We start from the raw sequence: 5,854 nt of genomic DNA on the forward strand, positions 1-5,854 counted from the left end.
TAATACGGTGTTTGAATAAAGGACAATAATACATCGTGTAGCATAGCATAGGTTAAAGGAATTTCTTTATTCATTTCTTTGAGAGCTATGCTACACGATGTATTATTATGTCCTTTATTCGCACACTGTATTTACCTTTCTGTGATGATTTATATGTAAGTATAACAGTGTTAACAGCAATCTTCATTTATATTATATGCATTTTTTTTATAGTCGTACCTATTGTGTAATGGAGTGTATCTGGCGGTATTTGAATCTGTTCAACCATGAAGCCATGTGCTTTATGGTTATGACGCACGTCTTGACAGTGAGAGGTCGCGGGTTCGAATCACGTCAGAGGCAAAAACTACATTCTTTGAGAGCTATGCTACACGATGTATTTTTATGTTCTTTAATCGAACAAAGTATTTACTTTTTTTGTTGTTGGTTTGAATATAATTTAACAGTGTTAACGGCAACCTTGATCTATAGTATATGTATTTATTTGTTTCTAGTCGTACCTATTGTGTAATAGAGTGTATTTTTTCGTATTTGAATCAGTTCAACAATGAAGCCTCTTTGGTCTAATGGTTATGACGCTCGCCTTGACAGCGAGAAGTCGCAGGTTCCAATGCCGTCGGTGGCATTTTATTACACAATTTATTTATTCATTTATTTATATGATTACAAACATTGAGAGCTATGTTACACTATGTATTATTATGTCCATATTCGAAAACTGTATTCACTTTTCTTTTATGATTTATATATAATTTAACAATATTAACGGCAATCTTGATTTATGTATATATATAAAATATATATATATATAATATATATATATATATATATATATATATATATAAAATATATATATAAAACTCAGGAACAAGGTATATATTTGCCAAATTTAATACAGAAAATTCACAAACGTTTTCCGTATCAAACATAGTTCAACAACAAAAGTTTCTTACAGTATTATAGTTGTATAAAAAGTGGCCTCCGGTGGAAATTGAAACTGCAATCTCTCGTAATCTTGGCGAGCGTCATACCGTTTAGACCACAGAGGCTCATACAGCCCTGATTCGGAAAAGGCATTAACTACATTTTTTTCAAAATTGAGATTTTTGTCTTACATGACTCCTGAGGGTATAATCTATCTATAATTTACTAGAAAGCCAAAAATATTACTCTAAATATATATATTTTTTTAAGTGGGCATTATCTACACACATCACTACAAATAATTTGGAATAAGGCATTAACTACACTAAAGGCCACAATACAGCACTGAACAGTTGACTTCACACACAGACTGGAAGCAGTTATCCAATCAGGTGCCAATGTGATGAATAATAATTAGGTCTCCTCTAAGATAATGCCTAGTTTGTTCCAGCTATATTCTGAGGATTAATTCGAAAGAAGGCATTATCTACATTGATTTTCTTATAACCTTTACGAAACTTCATATCATTCTGATGATTTCTTTTACTTTGACACAAGTAACAGCTTATTTAGGAGCTTCTTGACGTGTAATTATTATAAATATTAATTTTTATGCGAAATTATGTGCATCTTTTTTACATGCAATACTTTTATATAAATATTTTATTTGTTTATTCAATGTGTATTACTAAATATATTTTTTTCTGCTAAATTTATAAAAACTTAATATTAACAATCCATAAGCAATATAAATATTACTTTGTAAGTTTAAATAAATTTTATTTTGCCATCTTGATTATTGATCGAGTCCACATATCCAAGCGCTTTATATCCATTGGCAAAAGCTCTATATGAATGTCTATATTTATCGTTCAATGATGATGAAACATATACTACTTAATTTGATACCGTACAAAATATTATAATGTATCCTTTGTTTTTAAGTTTACATATTTGAAATAATTAATTTGAATTGTTTTATAAAAGGGTTGCTCTAAATATGTTTTTAGTGTCTGTAAAATTCATGGGAATTTAAGAATATCATTTCAGTAGCATTACTATCCAGTGACCATAACGATGATGATAGTGATTATGAAGATAATTGAAACATTTGGTGTGGCATTAGATTAGGAACATAACGGTAAAACTTGACATAAATTATAGTTAACTTTTCAAATTACCTCCAAATTTACCTTACATATACAACCCGAAGCCCACCATCAACACCGTCACCAAACCCCCTCCCCCGCCGGAAGGTAACCCACCTAAGCTCCACCAGGCTTAAAATATATAAAACCCATTCCATCTATTTTATTCTTTATTGGTTTACTTTGTATAATTTACTTAAGAAAACATTTGTTAAACATTTCGATAAAGAAATTATAATTTTCAATGCGAGTACATTTTCAAAATACTAATTTTATTTTTACATCAAATTTAGAAATAGGCCTACTTTTGAAAAACATTGTTTTTTATTTTAAATTACAAATCAGGGCAGCATAGATATCAATGTCATTATGGATTTAAGACCGCTAGTCACTCTTTGTTTATACCAGGGAACATAACTTCAGAGCTCACACATAGTGGATACAATTTTTTTAGCAGTCAATCATAAGAAATAATATGCAAATCAAATGCAGTTTAGCACTTGAATACAAATAATGTATAAATCAAATAGATAATAATACAGTGCTAAACAATTGTGGGAGTTTTGTAATTGGATAGAAAAAATACAGTACTGTACAGTGCCAGTATTAAAAACAATTATCATTATTACTATTATTATTTACACTGTTAAAAAAATATGTGCGATAAGAATATAAAGCCTACGCTTTCTCACGTCAAAGAGAATGCTTGTAGCAATTAATAAGACAACTTACCTGTTTTCTTTTCTTTTTTTTTTGGTGTTTTTTTTACTAATACGCCTTTCTCGGAGGCTCATGGTAAAATCATTACCCTTTTTGGTGGAACCAGGTAGGAGTTTGGTGGTCTTATATTACGTAAATAACGCAAGTATTTTCAGGGGCCTTCGGCCCTTGTGCCCTGAGTGGGAGCCCGTGTCAGCACTGCCCTTCAGCCTATTTGCTCTCTAAGCTCCCAAGGTTTTACCTTCCCCCCCACCCCAATTGAAATTGTACGTAAGTATTGATTCGCAAACGGCAAACAATAAATTTGATTGGATTTGAAAATTGATGTTTTGTCCGGTGCTTTTCAGTCTATGGACCTCAGTCGCCTTGTCTTCCTCTCTGGAAATGTGGTACTTTTATAAGACTAAAAGTATAGAAACCACCAAATTAGTTTATACCAAATGAAAACTCCTGTTTTCCCCCTACATGTTCACTGAAATGAACAATATCACCGGGGTAACACTTAATCTTCTTTAAAGTTCACACGAGTCAGATGTGTTTACACTGGGCCTCCATTTTAAGTCCTTATCCGAAAATACTTGGTTCTACCAACCGAACCATGGGCGAGGAGCGAGCCAAATGGCCGAGCGGTTAAGGCAGGGGCACCGTGATCATAGCCAACAATATCGGCACAGGTTCGCGGTCGGCTCGCTCCTATAGTTCTGGTGGTGGAACAAGTCTTCTCGGATAAGGACTATAAACCGTAGGCCCAGTGTACGCAAATGCTCATGTGCACTTTAAAGAACCCAATACGTCTTTCGAGATGAGTAGGGGGTACCCCGGTGTACTGGAACAGACAGCCCCTATGGTGGACGACGAGAGTTGCTGGTACCGGGTTACCGGGTAGCACAGACACGAAGGGACCCTTAAGGGTGAAGAAAATCATTGGTCGAGTTCCTAGTCCACATTTCAAGCGCCCTGAGCATCGTACATTAGATGGATATGTGCGCTACGGTATATAAAACTACACTATTATTATTATTATTACTGATTCATTCGGTCCCTGTCGTGTACTGGGCCCTCTGGGAGAACAGTAATTTGTTACTGAAGAGGAAACCCAGTATAAAGAACAAATAAATAAAAATAAAAAAAGGAGCGGCTACATCCCGCTGAGCGCCAATAAAAGGCTGTAGTTACCGTTCGGCCACTCGACTCGCCACATTCGTGTTTGCACACTATGCCAGCATCTATGCCAACATCATTACCATCATCGTAGTCATTTTAATCAACGTCATCGTCATCATCACCGTCATCTTTATCTTCTTCTCACCATCATTTTCATCATCACTTATATAACCATATTTTTATTATATTTTCTAGGCATTAAAGTAAATAAAGTTTCCGCAAAAGGACCTCTGGGTCCCTGTAAAACTATATTCTAACACTCTGTCCCTCCACCCTTTCACAAAAGAAGTTGGATCGCGTTGGATCACCTTTAAATCTCAGTACTCTATTAGGTATGTTTTTATCACTGGTAGGCCTACATTTGTCCATGGAGCTATACCTACATGATCTCTCTGCCATGAATTAACTAAAATCAAAGTTTATTCATATATGACCTACCAGAAGCAAACACAGCATTTTATGCATTATAATAACTTTATTTGAAAAGACGCTTTATTTGAAACAGCGGCACACGCACTTGCGGTGCATTCGTAAATATAAAGTAACATACACAAAATATAACATAGCATACTATATCCTGTGTATCCATAGCACGTTTTATTTAATCGCATTAATGATATTCACAATAACCTGCACGTCTTGTACATATAAATATAGAGTCATTGTTATTCAATGTATATTTATTCTTGCTTTTTGCACTTTATTCATGGAGGAATGAACAACTCTTCATTTACGTATGGCACTGATAATAAATATAATTGTTCAATAAATGTTAAATAAGCCTAGGAATTGTGATTTGGTCATCGAGTTATGGTACTTTTCCTCATTGTATTCTTCTTCTTTGTGTTGTTCAGGGATTTGGGGTCAAAGGCCATTAAGGGTTTGTTTTTTATGCTTTTTGACATTTCAAAACGCTATAGTGGCAAACGGTTGGGTAGATTTTATTCAAACTTGGTCAGTAGAACGGGCGGCACCTCACATACATAAGGTGTTCACTACTTAGGGTCAAAGGTCACATAGGGATCATTAGGCTATAAAACCCAAACATTTTGTAAAGACTACTTCTGCCACAAATAACAGAGACCAGTCTTGTCATTTGCATGCATTGGCATAAAGCAGCGTCTCTATAGTCTTTAGGGGTTTGAGGCCAAAGCTTATTGAACATAGTTTTTTTATTTCCTAGATATATTTCTATTCCATGTACTGTTCTGAATTACTGCTATTTTTGTTTGAAGATCTTTTAGTCAGCTTTAGAACTTCCATTGAGAAATATTTTTAAAGAAATATAATATATGGATTAAATTGATTTTCAAAAATATCATACAAATGTTGAAACATTAGTCAGATGTAGGCCTACGTATGTATACATAGTTTCTTTTACGGATGAATTGAAACATAAGCCTACCCTTTCCTTTTGAGACCAGTTTAATACTGTAGTATATATTGTACATGATATAAATTAAGCCAAATATTGTGTGTTTATGTGACCGGATCAGCACACAACTCAACATTATGACGTATCTATTATGTCGCTGGTTGAACCTATAGGCCTATATAGAATCGATCAACTCGTTCGTGTTATTTGGGATTTTTTCAGCACTTCCTTATTCCATTGTAAAAACATACCGTACTTCAAGTTCTGAAAACTATAGCTGAATCTATATTAACAAACGCTGAATTAGTAGATGTAAGTATGTTAAATTCTTGCATGTACTGTTACAGTACTGTATTCCGTAGTTTCATTGATACGTTATACATAATATTTTCTGTATTTGAGCAATGTTTCAGTTTTAAAACTTGTACATTGACTTTGAAAACTTCTTTTCTGTCATATTACAATTATATATATATATATATATATAAAAGAATATAGAAAACGAATACCATGTATAGACATT

At 33.7% G+C, this 5,854-nt stretch overlaps 1 protein-coding gene across 2 annotated transcripts in view; it reads left to right on the top strand.

Moving 5' to 3' along the window:
- The window catches only part of LOC117103563 (proline-rich protein 36-like), a 10,904-nt gene that overhangs the window by 626 nt on the left and 4,424 nt on the right, over positions 1-5,854 (top strand). Inside the window, exon 1 of one of the 2 annotated variants that reach the window (XM_033244137.1) lies at positions 5,485-5,643. The exons of the other annotated variant lie outside the window; for it this stretch is intronic. The gene's annotated coding sequence lies outside the window, so the exon portion shown is untranslated. Of the gene's footprint in view, positions 1-5,484; positions 5,644-5,854 lie in introns of those variants that run through there. 2 annotated transcript variants of the gene reach the window in all.

Source organism: Anneissia japonica, unplaced genomic scaffold (assembly GCF_011630105.1).
Source record: "Anneissia japonica isolate Jap-2015-1 unplaced genomic scaffold, ASM1163010v1 scaffold6792_len961167_cov158, whole genome shotgun sequence".
NCBI classification, from domain to species: domain Eukaryota; kingdom Metazoa; phylum Echinodermata; class Crinoidea; order Comatulida; family Comatulidae; genus Anneissia; species Anneissia japonica.